This window comes from Culicoides brevitarsis, chromosome 2, assembly GCF_036172545.1.
Source record: "Culicoides brevitarsis isolate CSIRO-B50_1 chromosome 2, AGI_CSIRO_Cbre_v1, whole genome shotgun sequence".
NCBI classification, from domain to species: domain Eukaryota; kingdom Metazoa; phylum Arthropoda; class Insecta; order Diptera; family Ceratopogonidae; genus Culicoides; species Culicoides brevitarsis.
The window spans coordinates 1,155,290-1,175,913 of NC_087086.1; positions in this window are offsets into that span (position 1 = coordinate 1,155,290).

The window sequence follows — 20,624 nt, forward strand, 5'->3', positions numbered from 1 at the left end:
TTTGAATTAAATGTTTTACAATAATAAATGTACAAAATAAATTTCATTTTATAAATAAAAATGTCCGTTCGTTCCCTTTTTTCGTTGTTTTCTCTTATTTTTTTTTCGTTTCGTCGATGCCAACTTACTGAGTAACTTACGGACAAGACAACAAAATATTTGTAAGATAAAGAGGTTTAAGGTGCATTTTTTAAACGATAACCGCTTTCAGAATGAATTACTGCCCATTGATACAGACACACACACAGGGAGTTCGGTGAGACATAAATAAAAAGCCATTAAATGCTCCTCGGTATATCTCAATTAAGAATTCAGGTCTTGATTACATCGTTGTTGGCGATGGCGACGACAAACATAAAAGATGCGTTTTCGATAAATTAAATGATTCGAATAAATAAATAAAAAAAAAAGTTGTAATAAAAATCAGAGGAACGGCAAAAAAGGAAGGGAAAATTAATGTGAAGTTGTTTCGATAATCATTTGAACATTAACGCAATTGCTGTGATAATAGCCGCCTTCGTTCTTTCGTTTCCTTTCAGATTTATTTGCTTGGAGAAATTAATAAATTACGCTGAAAAAAATTAGTTTTTTCGGTCGAACGAGAGAGATGTTCATATTTCATCTCGTTTCCCGAACAAATGAACTAATCGCGCGCTGTCTATCTACTACTGTCTACTGCAAACAACAACTAGATTAATCATCGAGCATTGTCTAATATTTTATATTGTTTTGTTGGACAGCAACTCGTTAAATTATGGAGGCATCGCGCATGGAGATAAATCTCTCGAATGTTGCTACGAATTTCATTTCAAATTTAACTTGTGATGGATTATTTGGCGGATATTCGTTGCTGCGGTACCTTCTGACATGGCATTTACAGGATTTATTTTCATGTGAAATGTGAGTCTAATTGCACGAAGCAAAAGAACAAAAGTTTTTGTGACGAGATTTTGCTAATGAACGTTGAAAATGATGAATTTTTTACGTAGATGGCGCTTTATAAAAAGTTTTTTTACTGAAATTTACATTTTTTGACAATAGATGGCGCTTTATAAAAAGTTTTTTTTAACTGAAATTTACATTTTTAGACAATAGATGGCGCTTTATATAAAATTTTGTACATATTTTTTCTGAAAAATACCTTTAAAGACGTAACAATAAACAAATTTCTTCAGTTAAAAGAAGCAAAAGAATCTTAGAAGAAATTTGTTTTTTTTAAGTCTTAAAAAGTATTTTTTAGTACAAAGACTTAAAATAAAGCGCCATCTAACGTCAAAAATTCATCATTTTCAACGTTCATTTTCAAAATCTCGTCACAAAAACTTTTATTCTTTTGCTTCATGATTGACTCATAATTGTTTTATATAACGAACGTGCATTTTTATAACAAACAACACGTTTTGTGCTGAGTCACTTCTTTTTTATATTAAAAAATTTGTCAAATGATGCCTTTTTAACGCATTTTTTTCGTTCATCAAGCCATTATTGATACTTAAAAATGCATTTTTGCATGTATTTAGATAATTTTCGTGCAGATTGTTTCATAACAACTTTTAAGAACGTCAGTTAGTAACTTACCTTCGCATCATGAAGGCTATAACTTTTTGTTTTGCTCTTCTAACAATTGGAAATTCTGTCAAAAGTCATCAAAATATTGAAATTGAAAAATTAGGAAAATTAGTGCATCACATAAACGACCTTCAAATAAGATTTTCACGAAAAAGCCTCGATCCAAATAACGTAATAGACTCTATTGCTGATGCTTCTCAACAAATTTTCAATGCAATTAAATTTTCGTCGTTCGAAGATGGAGTTTTAGATGTTTCCAAAAATTTGGAGATCCTTTCCGACATTTTTGAAGAATCAAACATCATTTTAGATTTCTCCAAAATTCATTATTTCGTGACAATAGAAGAAGATGAAATTCCCGTGGATCCTGAGCAACCATTAAAAAACCTAATTTCACAAGATTGGTTTGATCTTTTTGAAAAAACGTTGAATAATGGCGTCAAATCTCTCATGCTTCAATTGATGCTTGATGCATTCCTTAACTCGATTGATGAAAATGTGCATCGCGTTGAAAAACATGAACCTTGTATGAAAACTGTGCAAATTTTCCTTCGCAAAATCCAAGATCCATGGAGAAATTTCCAATATAAAGTCGGAAAAGTACTTGAAACTAATCCTTTGGTGTCATATCTCTTGTTCGTTGAAGAGATGATCACTTATGTTTTAGATCGTATTGAGAAAAATTTTGAAGAAGAGTTTGAAGAATGCTCTGAATATGGCACAAAAATGAAAATGTGCTTTATGAACGCTTTGGAAACAGCAATTAACAATTCATATGAAGAAGCAAGAACCAATTTGAACCTCAGAAGTTGGGCATCCATCATTCAAAATGAAGAAAACGACAGCAGTGAAGAAGATTTTTGAGTTTTTTAAAAAAATTAACTTTTGAACTTGAAATCTCTCTAAAAAAAAATAAAAATTTATAAATATTTTAATCAAAAAAAAATTCTTACCATTTTCATTATTTCAGGAATTTCCATTCAAAACTCATCAGCATCAGAAACAAAAACATTATCTGGCAAATTTCCCTGTTCCCGTGCAGAAAATGTTGCAAAACTACAACAAACAAACAAGCATCTGTTAAAAAAATATCATCACAATGTAATCTATCTTCATAAAGTGCCAAGTTGTGTCACGTACCTCCTTCATACATGCGAGCAAATGTCGTTGCTTTGCTGCGACGACGGCGAACGATGCGGATTAAATGGATGAGAGAAAATCTCTTGAGGTCAAAATAGATAACTCATAATGATGATGCGAAAAGATGTTGCTCGTTGTTTGTTGGTTTCACACAAATCACGTCTTCATTTCTTCTCCTCTGCCTTTTTGTGTGTGACAGTGCAGCGACATGCAAGAGAATGACTTCTATTGTTGCTCGCTTGCAATCAGTTACGTAGCTTCTGTTTCTCGCTCTCTCTCTGTGTTTTTTTATGATAAATTAACTACTGTGGTATATTAGATAAGTTGACAGCTTTGGAAAATTTATTACACCATGATTTATTGCCTGCTTGCTTCGTTGTCGTTGTCTGTCTGCCATGCCATGCCATGAGATAGATCTTTTGCATCAATTACATGCGATTCTTTTATTATTATTTTGATGTGCGTTGCACCGCCGCCGCCGCATGCCAATTCAAATCACAGAACGGAGATAGCAGATCTACAACATGCCAATGAAAATAATAATAATAATAATCGTAAAACACTAAGTGACTGTTTGGCAAGTTGATTTGACATTAAATTATTGTCCCGTTCCGTTTCTGTGTGCGCGCCAAATGAATGATCGCTCTTTTACCCTCAATATTCAATAATAATAACCGAACGTTAATTCTCTAATAATAATGCACTTCAATATATTATCTTTGAGACATATTTAAATGATTTTCGGTTTGCCACACAGACAACATTGGAACACAATTCATAAAATAATGAGACTTTAATTCCGTTAGGAAATGAATTATTTGACTTTAATGAGGCTGCTGACCCTTTTCAGTGCGGCGCAGTGACAATCCGGGCGCCAGAAATTAATTGCACTTTCATTTATTGAAATTTGGGAAATTTATATAATGCGATCGTTTAAACGAGATGAGCTTAGGTGCGCAATTAATGAAGTGATTATTATAATAATAACGATAATTTGAAGCAATAACCGACCAAACACTCACACATAATAGGGCATTTGTTGTGTGATAATAATCATTTTCCCATTTTGATTAAAATTATTGTTGTTGGTGTTTATAATAATAATTATACAGAAACAAAAACGGCAAATTAAACAATAAATGCAATGCGAAACAAGTGTCATAAATTTGTCTAAAGTGCTTCGTATTTGTCTAATAATCGTAATAATAAATGTTCGAATTGTGTTTTCCGTTCAGGTGAGGCGCAATTTTCCGGGCTTTTTGTTTGATTGTCAATTATTTTTCCGTTTCGGATGCGCTTTGTGCGTTTTATAAAAAGTTCTGTTGCTAATTTCTGGCAGAGAAACAGTTGGCGTGTGTTGATCCAAATTGGATTTTCGGAAGTCTGAGTTTTGCTTTTGAGTTTAATGAACGACTTTTGACAATTAATTTGAGGTATTATTGATGGTTGGAAGTTGAAAATTAACAATATTTTTTAGATTTTAAGATATCAAAATGATTTAAAATTGTAAAAAATTCTTAATTTAAAAAAAATAAAAATAATCTTTCAGTTTTTCAATTTTTTATCTTCTTAATTATCAATTTTTTTTTTAATTTTTTTTAATTTTTTTTTAAATTTTTTTTAAATTTTTTTTAATTTTTTTTTTTTTAAATTTTTTTTTATTTTTTTTTTTTTTTAATTTATTTTTTATTTTTTTATTTTTTTTTTTATATTGTAGTTTCATTCAAATTTTGAAACCAACGGATGTTTGGCGAAACTTTACGTTTTTGAGCATATGTTTCATAGAGAAAAATGTTAGTTTTGACGTCTTAAAGGTTATGCGCGAATAAAAAAAATCAAAAAAAATTTTCACTCAAATCCTCTATTTTTTTTTTAATTTTTTTTTAATAATTTTTTTTAATAATTTTTTTTATTAATTTTTTTTATTATTTTTTGACTTTTGTTTTCAGGTAAGATCATGTAACTTTCTCACGAGCCATCGAACTACTTGAACTTCTCCATTAACCTTCTCCCTTGCTATAAAAGGATCTCCAAAAGCCGTACAAATGTGTCATCTTGCCATGATTGATTGATCGATGTAAATGCACATTTTATGTAAATTACCCGGTTTTGCTGTCATTTCTGCAGAAAAAAGCCAATCACGCAATATAATGAAGTAGTAAGTGATTGCATTTTATTTATTTATTATTTTTATTTTATTCGTTCGTCTTTTTTTTTGTTCGTTTTTCGTATGTAGGTATGTTTGGTTGAAATTTATGCGCGGTGCGGCTCTCATCATGATGACGATAATGTGCTGGAAATAACTCAAATTGATGAATAGTCGATTGACAGATGCCAATTTAAAAATGTAAATGTGTCGTTTTGTGTTTTGCATTCTTTCAAATTATTTTTCTCGTCGGTTTTTCGCTTGCGAGGATGAATGACAAAATATTTGACGAGAAGACGTCATTCGATGTGCATGCCATATTCGGAACAATGTAAATTAATGAAATGGCGAAACGTTTCAACGCAACTGACCAACAAACAGCGACAACATCGACAAGCAGCGACCATGATAGTCTGTGCACACTCACTTTAAAAATAAATAAAAAATAAAATAAAACAAGAATGAAACATAAATTACTACTGACATATGTTAAATTTAATTATCATAAATTAAATTAACTATGTAAGAAATAATTTTACAAAATTTATCTCTTGTTTTGCTATTTATTTGCACAAATTGAATAGAACAGTTGTTGCGTTGTTGTCTCGTACACAACTCTTGGCAACTCGACATTCGTTCGTTCACTGCAGTGCCATTTTTGACCAAATCAACATACTCTCGTAACACTCTTCGACATACATTCCGCAGTCGTTTGCAGTGTCTCGCATTCTCTCTATCTCATTTGTTGCAACAACAACAACCATCTAAGTTTTCAACTTATAGTAAAAATAGATAAAAACAAGCAGATACGCTCGCTTTACTTCTGAGCATGTAATAGGGGTCTTAAATTATATTTTAAAGTTTTGCAAAAATGATAAATTTTTAATATTATTTCTTCAAAAATATGAAAAAAAAAATTTTTAAGAAATAATTCACTTAATTTTTTATTTTTAAAACCTCTTTCAGAATTTCTTAACATGTACCTAAATTTATAAAAATTGCTCTTTTTTTAATTTCATTTATTTTAACATTTTTTTTTTTTTTTTACACAACAAAAATTGCTCTAAATTAAAATTTATCAGTTAAGTTAGAAAAAATTAATTCTATGAAAAAAATATTAAATTAAATTAAAAACTTTTAATTTTTAACTTTTTTAAATAAATTTTGACGAATTTTTTTAAAAATGTTTTGAATTTTTTTTTTTTAATTTATCAAAAAAATGTTTCGAACTTCAAAAATTTGAAATTTTTTTTTTTAAAATTTTTTTTTTTTTAACATTTTCCGCATCTTCAAGATAAATTTATACTTTTAGTGCAATTTTTACATGAAAAATGATTAAAAAGAGGTCTAAAAATCAAAATTTCGTAAAAAAATTTTTTTTTGATAATTTTAAATGAAAAATTCTAAAAAATATACTTTTAAGACCCCTAACATACAAGTAAATTATGCAAGCAAATTTTTTACTTTCGCTTTTTTTGTGTGTGAGAGAGTCAATGTGTTATGTTGTTTAATTTTTGCCTCGAATGATGAATTTTTATGACATTACAGAACGTACATCGCATCTCATTAATCATTTGGCGGTAATTTTTCAACAAGTCATGTCATTCATTAAATTTGCAATAAATAACCGTCAGTTGGTAATGTTCTTTCTCCTGCGTCGTTCAGCTGCTGTACCAACTAAAATATTTTTTGAACTATTTTTATAGATATTTTCAAGCAATTTTTTAGCTCAAAAAAGCCGCAAGTCGATAAATCGATCAAAATCCGATGTCACGGGTGAAACGGAAGCCGCATGTCAATTGTCTCCCGAAAAATTTTCGTATTTTTAAATTCCATCTTAGTTCTCTTCCGACGAGATGAAAACGACGCAAATTTATTATCATTTAATTGAGAAATGCGTGTGTTGTCCTTTTGTTAACAAGTCGAAGAATTTCGGGCCACAAAATTGGGTATTTTATGTAAATTTTTGCGGTTTCTCTTCAAGTTGGATGATGGCAGTATCAATCACGTCTTCTTTTGCAATGAAATGACGTTTGAATTGATTTTTCTTTAAATAAAATATTTTTTGCGGAATAAAATGGAGAAGAAAAGAGAAACAAACTCGACGAGAATAAAGGAATTTTTTTTCATAACAATTCAAGAGTCTTTGCATATTTATGTGAGATGACTGACAAGATATTGATGGATTGTTGACAATTTTTTTGTTTGTTTCAGTAGCTGCCTTTAAATCAGGGCATTTTGATCGTCTTATCGCATCACATCCCCTCATATAATATTCAAAAACGTCAATTATCGACCTTTTTAACTTTGATTTGTTTGCTTGATTGTCTGTCGTCGAGCAGAAATGCAAATTAGTTCGTTGTTTCGAGTGGATGACGGCGATGGGAGACTTCTGATTCATCTTGCAACCACGCAAAATGGCTTTTTTCGAACAAAAATCGATCAAATTTACGATTTTTCCTGCTTTTTGGAATATTTTTAGGCCTCACCTGCTACAATTCATCATAATTTGCTTGAACGCAAACATCGTTGTCGAAAAAAAAAACAAAATTAATTGTAATAGCGGGCCATAAAGTGACTTTTATGACACAATTCCACTCGAAAGATGGTAAAAAATATACTTTTTATGATATTTAGACAAGACTCTTTGCCGTAAGCTCATTGTAAGCCTCCAACAGCAATAAAGTAATCAAGTAAAGTGCTATAAAATACAATCATATAACATTTTACGACACAGTTCCTAATGCTTTGTGCTAAATTAACGAAATTTTATTATTTTTATATTTTATTTTTCGTTATCTTCCATTCAGAATCGAGTCTTTTATTAATTTATGATTTTATTGGTCTACGAATTTAGGTTTTTGCCGCCCCGCTAAAGTTTTCACACGCCAATCGTTTGTTGTTCTCGACACATCAAAGCGAGAATCAACGCAAAAACAGACATTCCGAGCGTTTCGATGTCGTAACGTCTTGTATCGATGCGAGTTTCGACGACAGGCGGGAAATATTGAGCAAACATTTGCCAAAACGCCAATGAAAGTGCGAAAGGAGATTCATTTGTTGCTCCTACATATGCCAAAGAGCAAGCATTTCCGAGTACAACAATATCCAAGATCCGTTCCGTGCGATAATTGAGACTTGTGTCAGCAAATTGTCGTCCCAAGCCGTAAACCAAGGGAGCGAATCCCGACAAAAGATGCGAATAGAGATAAAAGTCGTCTTCCCCGATGATTTTACAGAAATGTGCATTCAGGAATGGCAGAACGAAGCTCTTTGTCGTTAGTCGAAACCATTCATAAGCATTTAGGAGACGCGGATACATCGGAAGAGACATGTGAGTTTTGATCAAAGCTCCAAACATTCCATGCCCTAACAATCCGCAAGCTGTTGCGAAGACAAAAGGTTCATTTTTCATCGAGATATAAGTTATGGCCTTTGCGGATGTGCCTGCCAAGAAAAGATGCGCAATCGCTGATGGGGTGTTGATATGTTGATAAACTTGAATTGTCAAGTCGAGCGGAAAAGATTCCTCCTCAGCCATTGTCTCTTCGTAAAAAGGGCAGGAAATGAACTCTTCTCACTAAAAAAAAAAAGAAAAAATAGATAAATCGATGAATTGACACCTTTTTAGAGCAAAATTTATTTATTTATTAGCCTACTATGTTTGTTTGGACCGGAAACGTAAAAGCATCCCTAATCCTCTTTCATTTTTTTTTCTTCATTCATTCACTTGTCTCGTCGTTCTTCACACACAATAAAACTTCATTCAAAAAAATAAACAAAATTGGTCCAATAAAGTTCGGTTTCACAAAGCAACAAAAAAAATGTAACGCCTGAGATAAGTTTTCGGGCAAAATTTTAGATCTCTGTTGCGCTCTGAGCCGCTTTATGATGTTTGTTTGTGCATTTCTGATGAAAACATGATTTATTTATGCATTTTTGTGTGCTCTTGCCGAATCATCATCATCCACATTTTTCACATGCTCATATGAAAGCAATAAAAATTTGTCAGGCAAAGCGACGTTTGTCGTCGTTTCTTGTGATTTTTATGAATTATGCGTCGTGTTCAAAAAAAAAAAAAATATTACCGACACAGAAATCTTTTTTAATGAATTTATATTTATTATTTACAAGCAAAGTGTTTTAGGTCTGTGTCAAATTTTGTCGTTAATTTTTTTTTCTTCATTTTAGATGAAAACAAATAAAATTTATTGCCGAACGAGTGTGTGGTTTCGTCGGAGCGAGAGGAATTTGTGACATGACAGATAAATAGACAAAAAGGAAAATACAAATCTGAACTTGTGACATCGAAACTAATTATCGAAATGAGATTCAAAAGACACGCAGAGCAGAAAACTTGTCTAAAAGAGTTGCTGAGAGATCAAATTTTGAATTTTGACTTATGAAGTTAAAAATTTTCAATTAACTTTTTTTTAGACACTTTCTGTAATTTTTGATCAATTTCAAGCTTCAAATCATCAAATGGACTTTCAAAATAAAAATTACGTATTTTTTACGTATTTTTTATTTTTCAATGTTCAAGCTTCAGAACCTTCAAAAAGACTTCCAAAGACACTTTCTGTAATTTTTGATCGATTTGAACCATCAAATGGGCTCTCAAAATGAAAATTACGTATTTTTTACGTATTTTTTATTTTTCAATGTTCAAGCTTCAGAACCTTCAAAAAGACTTCCAAAGACACTTTTTGTAATTTTTGATCAATTTCAAGCTTAAAAATCGTATTTTCTATTTTTCGATGTTCAAGCTTCAGAACCTTCAAAAAGACTTCCAAAGACACTTTCTGTAATTTTTGATCAATTTCAAGCTTAAAAATCATCTGAACCATCTTATGTCTATAAAAAATTCTTGCCGTTTGCTCGAATTGCCTTTCCATCGAATTATCTCCTCTCCGTGAACAAAAACTTGCCTTCGGGTTAAACTGTTTTGATGAAAACCAGATGTTAACTATGACAAAGCACCCGCTAATTGACACTTTACTTAGAAAAACAATAAATTTTTTAACAACACACACGCTGAGACATGTTTTTTTCCGAACTGAAAATATTAAAAACAGACACGTTTGAAGTGTTTTTCGTTGTAATTCAGATTCAAATGTCTCCAAATGCACCGACACAGAAGCAGCTTATGACAAATGAATGCACTTTAGCAAAAAAAAAAAAAAAAGGATTAGCGCCATTCATGTTATCGACAATTTGTTGCCGTCGTCGGAAAGAGATATCTAAATTGTTAAATAAATAAAAATTGGCGTCGTCATCAAAAAGTGCTTCGGCAATGCGGTAGGTTTTTTAATCTACAGGCGGATGTTATTAAGACAACAAACGAGGATTGTTTGTTAAATAATTTCATCAAAAAACAAATTCTTAGACACGACAGTCGACGTCGAGAACCGCACTTGAACAAAAAATCCACAAATTAGGAGCTAATTTTTGGGTGTTTTTTCAAGTGTTTGTTCGGGTCTTGTTTGATTTTGCGATTATCGGACAAGATTACAAGATACTTGACGTGAAGAAAGGGACTTCCTGTGTTACTGACCAACAATTTTGCTCGAGTGCTGCGATAATTGGATCAAGATTTGTTATTTTCATGCTTTTTGATTAGCATCTCTTTCGCTTCAGTTGTAAAATGTTCCATATTTTTGGTTTTTTCTAAAATTAAGAAAAAAAAATTATTTTTTTTTAAATTATTTTTTTTTATATTTTTTATATTATTTTTTTTATTCTTATGTAATTTTTTTATATTTTATTTTTTTTTTGTATATTTTTTTAAATTTTTCGTAGCAAAAATCGAATTTTCTCATTAATTCAAGATATTTTTCTTTGATTATTTTGATCAGGCAAGTAAAACGACGAGCCTTAACACACAAAATTAACGATAACGACTTCTTTTTATGTGATTCAGAAGCAATTTATTGAATGTCTCTTGACCATATTATTATTACGATAAAAAAACGAATGGAAATAAAAAGAAACACTGCTTGTGACACGATTTCTTTCACATTTTCAACCATTTTAGTATTATTACCTTATTGATATTCCACTTTTATGATATTTACCGTGAGCCGTTTCCATTCGTTTCTCCTTCCAAACATTTTATTTTATTGTTAATAATATTGTCATGATCATATGATATGATTATTTTTATTGCCTTCGACTTTTCTTCAACTCACCGATAGTAATTTACCGTTCGGACATGCAACTTGTCTATCGGCACTGCTTAAAATGCAAAAATAGTAAAATCCCTTAATCCCCTTACTCAAAATCCTCTCATAATAATAATTATTGTCGCCACTTCGGTCCCTTTTTCTTCCTTCGTGCTGCAAAAAAAAACATAAATAGTAAATAATGAATTTTAAAGCTTCTTATGAAAAAGTTTTAATGATCTTCTACTGAATTCAGCAAAAAATGATGATTTATGATTGTTTACCGTCGTTTAAATGAAAAATAATTCTAATCGCAAACAAATACTTTTCAAAACGGAGTTCGTGCTAACAATAATCCCGGGATTACGATTATCTTAGGAGGGATTTGTCGGGACACCAAAAGCCTTTTTTTTTAGTACTTTGAAAGAATTGTCGGATTTTGAGACGGGAATTAATGAGAATTTCAATCGCCCCGAGGGATAAACGCAAATCCTTTTAAAGTATCGACCGACATGTCACAGGTAGCGAAGAAACTGTCAAGATTTTGAATGGAAGATGAGATTTTCAGTAAAAAAAAAACTTTAAAGAACTTACGGAGAAGTGTTGAATGCAGAAACATTTTTTTGTGAATGTGATGAAAACGTCTTCAGGGATCTGTTTTTTAACAATTTCTTCCAAAATGAGTTTTCATTAGCAATTTTATCATCCGAAAAGTACAAATTTTTATTTATTTATTTTTTTCTTGAAAATCCTGAATCAAAAGTTAGCTTTTACATCCTTGAAATCCAAGTTTACCTCTGAATTGCCTGAAAATAGAAAAAATCATAAAAAAATCATCTCAATTGTTCAAAATGAATAAAAAATCTTGTTCAAGAATCTTTTAATTTTTAAAAATCTGAAAAAAATTATCGAAAGTTGTCATTATATTTTTTTAATTTTTCAAACAAAAAAAAATATTAAAAAATAAAAAAAAATAGAAAAAATTTTTTTTTTGAAGTTTTCAACTTCTTAAACAATTTTTATATTAAAAAAAAATAAATAAAAAAAATTGTCTTAAAATATTTTTTTCATAAAAAAAATCACTTTTTTATGAATTTAAGCAAAATTTGAGTCAAAAACCTTCAGGGAGATGACAATTCGGAATCTTTTGAGTGATTTTTCAAAGATACCGACGAAAATTTATTTACAAGTAGCTCATTGTCTCATCTTAAAAAAGACTCGTAAACAAATTCTTGACCGCACAACAAACATTTTTTTATGAAATTTCCCTTTTTTTCAATTCCGACGATTCAATTCCCTCTTCCATAAATTCCGCATTTCACACTTATTTATTAATTGTGTTATTATTGTTGTTGTAATTTTTATGACTTTTTTGCAACACATTTCGTACCTTCGTAAAAAAAAAGTAACAAAAAAGGGCAATAAATATTGTTGTTAAAAAAATAATATTTTTTACTTGAGCCAATAAATTTCCGGCAAGTAACAAAAAAAAGTGCATCTCTCTCTCTCCGTAAAAAATAAAAGTTATACCGCCTTTATTGCACTCATATTTCGGAATTATTTATTGCATTTTTTCTCCTTGCATGTCCCTTGCGCGTTGCAAAAGTGCATTGTTGTTGTTTGTCCATCCAAAGCGAGCGAACAGTGAGTCTCATTACATTCGGAATTGTTCTCGGGCTTTTTTTGTCGGGTTGCAAGAATAGGACTTATTATTGCATTGGGTGACAAACAGCATGTTGTTGCTCGTTCGTTTGTTGGTGCAGGTCATAAAGTAAATTACACATCTCGGGCAAAGGCACCCCTTGTGCACGAAAAATTTTGTAAAATATTTATTAGTTTCTGTCGTACTTTAAAATTAATTTTCCTCTCCTCGAGAGTTCTGTGTGTCACAAAAAGTGCATGTTGTCCCCTTGAGAGATATTTTGCCTTTTTAATAAATAGAGACACATGAGGAGAGAACCCATAAAGTAATGGTCCGTGGTTGTACAAGAAGAATGAGACCATAAATAATAAAGACAATGCACATGCTGAGCTCGAAAAGGAGAAAAAAGTCATAAAAGACGGTAATAAATGATGTTAAAGACACGAACACAAAAGGAGATGTTTAAGGATATTATCGTTTTATGTGCGTGAGGAGACCAAAGGAGGATATTTTGGCAGAAAAATGACGCATCATAAAACAATCAAAGGAACTTCGGAACAGTAGGACGCACAACGAAGACAAAACTTTCAATTCGAAGCGGTTTCTTTGACACAAATTTGCCAAAGTTGCTCAATTTCTCCGAATTTTTCGATTTTAGAAATTTTGATGGATTTCCATTCGCAAAGGGATTGAAACAGAGATAAAAAAAAAATATACAAAAACTGATAATAAAAGAAGTTTTTAACTTCAAAAATAGATCTTTTATATTCGTCAAAATAAAAAAATAGAAAAAAAGTGAACTAAAAAGAAATAAACAAGAGCCTTGAGGTAACAAAGTTAAAAAATTTTTGAGAACAAAAACTTGAATAAAAAGGATTTATTTCAGAATTAATATCAAAACTGACGTAGACTGAAATAAATCCTTTATATTTAAGTTTTTGTTCTCAAATATTATAAATAAACCCACAAGGCTCTTGTTTATTCCTTTTTAGTTCGCTTTTTTTTACTATTTTGTATTTTGACGAATATAAAAGTTCTATTTTTGAAGTTGAAAACTTCTTTTATAATCAGGTTTTTTTAATATATTTTTTTAATATATTTTTTTAAATAACTTTTTTTTTTAAATAATTTTTTTTTAATAATTTTTTTATATTTTTTTTATTTTTTTTTTTTATATTTTTTTAATTTTTTTTTTAATATTTTTTTTTAATATATTTTTTAATAATTTTTTTATTATTTTTTTTATATATTTTTTTAATTATATTTTTTTTATCTCTTTTTCAATCCCTTTGCGGAGTGAAATCCATCAAAATCGAAAATCGATAACCGCACGTCGAGACATTCGCTCGCACGTACATCAATAAGTCAATTAGTTTGACATTGAGTAATAAATACAAATCTGATCCCTTTTCAACACACAAAAATTTCTACCCTTGTAACTCGGAATGAATGAATCGCTCGTTCTGATGGAAAAAGTTTGCCCGAGCAAATCTCGCTTTTGTTGCTTTTCAACGCCGTTGGAGCTGCAAAGCTCTGTAACTAATGAAATAACACACAAAACACAACTAACAAGGAGAATAAAGAGACCCCTGTCAAGACAAATCACAATAAATAATACGCACAAAACAATCTGGACTCGAACGAAAAAAAAGGAGATGAAGCAGAAGAAGACATTAATTTGTCAAACAAAAAAAAAGTTGTAAATTTTTTTTTTCTTCAAATTTCATCCTAGATCGCATCAATTGTGTCGATTGTCAGGTAATGATTTATTTTTAATAAATAAAGTTTGCTTTCTACCTGAAACGGTTCGTACGAGAAATACTTGAAAAGCAATCTCATTACTCAATTTTCAATTATTTGTTCGATTTTTAGGGAGAAAAATTGCACTGTGTCACCTTCAGAATGGAACATCATTAATCTTCTTGTTTTTCTGCCGTTTGTTGCTCGCTCGCCCGTAATGCGGAATGTCATGTACGGTTTAATAATGGTTTTTCGATAGAAAATGACTTCAAGCAACAAGCCGAGTGCATGCAGGGGACCTTCAAAAGATGTTTTCTCTTAAAAAATGACATATTTTGTTAAATAAATCACTCATTTAACAATGTAAAGATCACATTTGGAAGTGTAAAAACAAAATATCATCATTATTTTTCATCTCATCATCAACGCTTCCATGCAATTCAATGCAACCCAATGCAAGCAGTCTCATTAATTTTTTTTTTCTTTTTCAGATGCTGCACGAAAAGAGGGAGGGAATCCAATAAATCAACGTCTACCGAAGAAAACTCGAGAAATAATTTTAAAAATTAATTCCTCTCGAGTAACTTTTTTCGCGCGATCAAGATCGAAGTAGTGAAAAAATGTAAATTCATCTCGACATTCAAGCTTGAGAGCAGTAACGTGACACCTCATTTCTGTCATGTTTGGTCGTGTCATCGACGATGCACAAGCGAAATTTATGAATAATTATTGCGGTATGACATTGCATTTCAGCCGGTCGATCGACGACGAGAAGTGACTCTTCAATCAAGCAAAAGTGTCAAAAGAAATACTTGAAAAGAATGGAAGATGACTCAAAAAAAAAGTGAAAATGATTAATGGATTTTGACAATTCTTCTGTGAACGTAGCGAATGTAAGAAGAATCGACGTAATGAATCAAAAATTAGGTTGCAGATGATAGAAAAGGTCATCAATTATGTGTCGAGAAATGATGGTAGTAAATAGAAAAAGGTTTTTTCGACGATGATGATTGCTTTTTTTCCTTTGATTTTACGAGAAATCATCAATTTTTGCCTTTTGCGCACAATTTTTCAACTTTTCTGGGTTTGATTTGAACGTTAAAAGAGTACAAAGTTAATTGTTTGTGCAAATTTGATCGGATTTTTTCTTGAAAAAAGTTTTAAATAATATTTTTTCGTCAAAAATTATCATTAATTTCAATTTTTTCTTTTGAATTTTATTTAAAGAAGCATTTTTAAATTTTAAAATTAAATAAAAAATCTTTAAAAAAAAATTTTAAATGAAATTTTCATAAATGATTTTTTTTTTTTCAACAAATAAATTGAAATTTTCCTTAATTAAAAAAATGTTTTAAAAAGTTTTGATTTTTTTTTTTTTGAAATTTGAAAATTTTTTATTATTTTTTTTAAATTTCGAAAAAAAAATTGAAAGCTATTTTTAAACATATTTTTTTTTTAATTTTTTGAATGACGGAAATATTTAATTTATTTGATGAAATTCATTTCTTTTTCTTAAAATTAACTTTTAAATGTATTAAAATTGATTTTTTTCTCTTTTTGACTTCTTATGAATTTTTTAGAAAAAAAATTTCCATTTTAGACATGAAAACTTTTCAAAAATCCGTAATTTAACATCAAACCATCGCACAATAGGCAAAAACTGCAAGACAAATTGTATATTGACGAGTAATGGTCACCATGAAATTGCTTTTAAATTGTTGGATTTCCGTTTCTTCTCCATTACTCGAACACTGAATGACTTTTTGGAAGATAAAAATATTCTTTGTCATTTTTTTTGTGCAATGTCATGGCGTAACATGGTACACAACAAAACTTACCTTTTTTTTTGAGTATTTAATAAGTTTTTCCTTTGTTATTAGTTTGTTGATGTTACGAAGATTAATGAGATGTGTCAAAGGGGATTATGGCGGCGTTTTTTTGTACTTCATGATGATGATTTCGCTTTGATCTCTCCAAAAACTGCAATTTCTGAGAATGATTCGTCCAAAAAAGTCAAACTCTCTTCTATCATCCGCGTTAATTGATCTCTTCAAACAACTTGAAACATTCCAGCTACTTGTCTTTCTCTCTCTCTTGGCAGTCTCGACTGTAGGTAAGAAAAAAATCATCATCATTATCTTCAAACAATAAAAATATATCATAAAACAAACACTCGTCGTTTTTTTTAAGTTCTTCAAATAATATTATTTAATCATTTACAGCCGACGACGACGACGATCGACGGACCACAAGTAGAGTGTTTGTTAAAATAATACATATTAAAGTTGTCATGTCGGTTGACGTCGAGTAAAAAAAACAACTCAGATAAAAAAAAAAAGAAAGAATGAAAGAAATAAAAAAAACGAACGAGGGTACATAAACCGTAAAAAAATAATAATAATGTTGTTGTCGGAACCGTCAACTAAATGTCTTGTTTTGTATTTAGTAGAGACTTTAACAGACTTCTTCTTCTTCGCCTTCTTAGTAGAAACCGCTCGTTTTCTTGTGTAAAATTAATAAATAAATAAATAAATATTAAGAGAGGAAAAGAAAAAAAAAGAAAGAAAGGAAAGGTAGAGATATTTTTATTTATTTTTAACAACTCGACGTTAAAATTCTATCATAATAATAAAAATAAATAAAAATGCTTTAGAAAACCCAAAAATAAAGTTTAGAAAGAATAGAATGAATGGATGAGAAATTAACGAGATGATGACAAGAAACAAGTGTTCGTTTGTTTGGGTCAAAATCACGATCATCATTCGAAATTTATCACTTTGCTTTTCTTATCTTTATGTGTTTGCTCATCATCAAATCAAGAACATGAATCAGAAGGCTTTGTTTAACATGCAACTAATTTTTATGTGAATTACTTACCTACAACGATGTTCCTCCATCTTCGATTTTTTTAAATTTTTTATAAAAATTTTCTTAAAAATCTTTAATTTTTTTTTAAATTGAAAATTTTTGAAATAAATCTTCAAATAAGGGTGCTCCAAATTTTTTTCTATGTTTTTGTTCCATTACCCATTTTAAAAGTCAAAATGGGGCAAAATAAAAAAAAATAAAATTTTATCGAAATTTACCGTTTTTTGGTTTTTGTGCATATTTTTTAAAGAAATTTTTATTTTTTTTTAATTTTTTCAATTTTCAATAATTTTTGTACTAAAAAACGAAATTTAACATGAATTTTCTTCTGTAAAAAATAAAAAAAAAATATATTTTTCTAATTTTTTTTTATGAAATTTTTTAACTTGAAATACACTGAGATCAATTTTAAATTATTAACTATCAATGTAAATACCATAAAAATAATTAAAATATTCATTAATAACCAAAAATTGTTTAAATTTTGTATGAAAAAAGTATTTTAAAACTTTTTTTTTATTTTGCCCCATTTTGAAAAAAATCTTTTGGGACAAAAACATCGGAAAAAATTTTTTACTCGAAATTGTTGCAAAAAATCTTCTAAAAACTTTTTGAATTTGTTGTTCTTGAAATGTTTTCGTTCACAAGACTTTCAAAAAAGCATCCACGATGACGACTCAAAATCTTTTTTGACAGTCTGACAACATTTTTAAAGTAGAAAAGTTGTTATTTTTTTCACTCGTTCTCTAAAGCACACATTTTTTTCTTGTTTTTCTTTCATCATCGCCTTTTTTATTTTAATAATTTATTTACTTTTGTGATGTGTCAAGTCGAGTGTGTTGAATTTTTTTTCCTCACTCTGGGACTAAATAAATAAACGCTCTCGTCGTCGACGACGACGCTCAACAGAGACAGCTCAAGTGCCATTTTTCGGAGACGATTATGTCAAGAGGATCACCCAATTTGTTCACTTGGCAGCAACGAAACGAAATCTGTAAGGATTTGAGATAAAATATTTAATGAAAGACGAAAAAAAAGAAGAAGAAGCACAGATGTGATGTGTCTTAATAAAAACTCACCGCATACCGTCATGACAGTGCACTGTCAAAAAAAGAAAATGTGTGTTAAAAAGATCAAAAGAAAAGTCAATTAATTTAGCGTAAATATTTCATCTCATTTTTCCTTTGTAGTAGTACTCGTCGACTCGCTTCCAGTTATTATTTTTCGTAGAGTAGTAGCGAAGGCAAGATGATACGATAATTCGATGCACATTATAATGCGATGATGATGATGATGATGTTTTAAATATTATTTTTCGGAACGGAACACATGCGCGCGGCACATAATAACATGATTTATTGAGGCATGAAATTGTAAAAGATGCGGATGAAAGCAAGTTTTAGTTTTAATTTTATGCCGTTTACCACGTTACTTTCTTTCATCGCGTTTCAGCGTGTCACTCAGGTAAATTTTCAAAATTAAATTAGTTGTGGCTTCATACTTTTTCATGGATATCCGGCAACGAAATACGGAAATGATCTTGCAATTTTTACAAAAATCATGAGAATTTTCCCGTTTTTTTTCTTTTCAGAACAAAAGTATGAGTCATCCATCAAAACAAAAAGTGTGAAGCTTCTCATTGACGGTAAATGGAATCTATCGGAGGAGAGATAAAAGTTAATAATTTACTTCTCACATCACATATTTTCGTTATTTGTTATTACTTTCCATCACTTCTATCATGATTAATGACTCCGCATCATAATTTATTATCTCGTTAATCCCTCTCTTTATAGGAAAATGGACAACAATCCTCTGACGCATCGTTTGTAATGACATGACAGAAATAATGAACATCTTTGATGGGCGAGTTGGGTCTCTTTTAATTGAAAGATTTTTCATCCATTCTGGACATACGAGAAACATTTTTTTTTGCTTGGTTTTGATTAATTGCAAGAGCTCATCATTTATCATATTTTATGATGAATTTTTCTGTTTATCCTCTGTGAAAAAATAGGGAGAAAAGTCAAAAGAAGCTTTTTTCTCATTAATTCATCAATCAAGTGTTGGTCTGATAATTAAAAAAAAAAAACTAAAAGGAGAGAAATTGTTTAATTGTCGACACATCATGCAAGAGTTGAGAGCTGTCGTTCATGCCTTGATATGGAGCCAGATATTAATTAGTAACAAGAAATGAGAATGAAAGAATAATAATAAAAGGAGGTGCAACTTATCAATTTTAGGCATCTTGTTGCGTATAGGTGTTCAAGTAGGGTGATTCTGAAGTCTGCCTTCCTTGACTTTTTAAATGGTTCATCGCATCAATCATGTCATGTCTAACCTAATCACCTTCGGTTCGTTCAGTTTTTCGTAGTAAGACATTCATCAAACAACGAACGAGAAAAACGAACACGAGAAACAGTCTGACAAGACAGAGAACAGGAAAAAATCAATCAATTTGGATAAATTAACTCAACATAAACGTGTTTTAAATAAATAATAATAAGACATGAAATCAATGCTAAAATCAATGGATGTGAATGTTTCGTTTTTCGACGTGAATGCTGCATGCATCCAACGACTACTTGACTTTACTCTTTTTTATGTTGCTTGCTTTTTATTGAAATTCAGTTCATTTTATCACGTTTCTTTAAAAAAATTTAAAAATTTTCTTAAAAAATTAAAAATCGTTAATTTTTACATTTTAAAATTTCATATTTTTAAAAATTTAAATGTGAATTTTTTTTTCAAAAATTATTTAACTAAAAAAATCGAATAATTTTTTTTAAGTTAAAATAAAATCATTTTTTAATACATTTGTAAAAATAAATAAAAATTTTTCAAAAAAAAAAAAATTATTTCAAAATTTTAAAAATGTTCTTAAAAGATTAAAAATTTCAAACATTTAAAAAAAAAAACTTATTGAAATTAAATTTAAAAAGAAAAATAAAAATTAATTTTAATTTTTTTTTTTAAAATGATTTTAAAAGATACAAAATTTTAAACATTTAAAAATTTATTATTATTTTAATTTTTTAAAATGCATTTGTAAAAAAATTTTTTTCAAAATTAAAAAAAAAAATAAATTTTTCAAAATTTAAAAATAAAGTTTTTGAACTTAAAATGCATTTTAAACTTTTAAAATGATTTTTTTAAAAATATTTTTTTCATAATATTTTTTTTCTTTACTTTTCAGTACTTTACATAATAAACGTGAAACATGAAAGCAAAGCAACAAGGTTGTCAATTATCATTTTAGACGAAAGAAACGAATGTAATTGTGTGCAATTAACTTTAAAATATTGGTTTTCGTATTTTTTTTTCGTTGACGACGAATACGACGTCAATTGTGTGAATA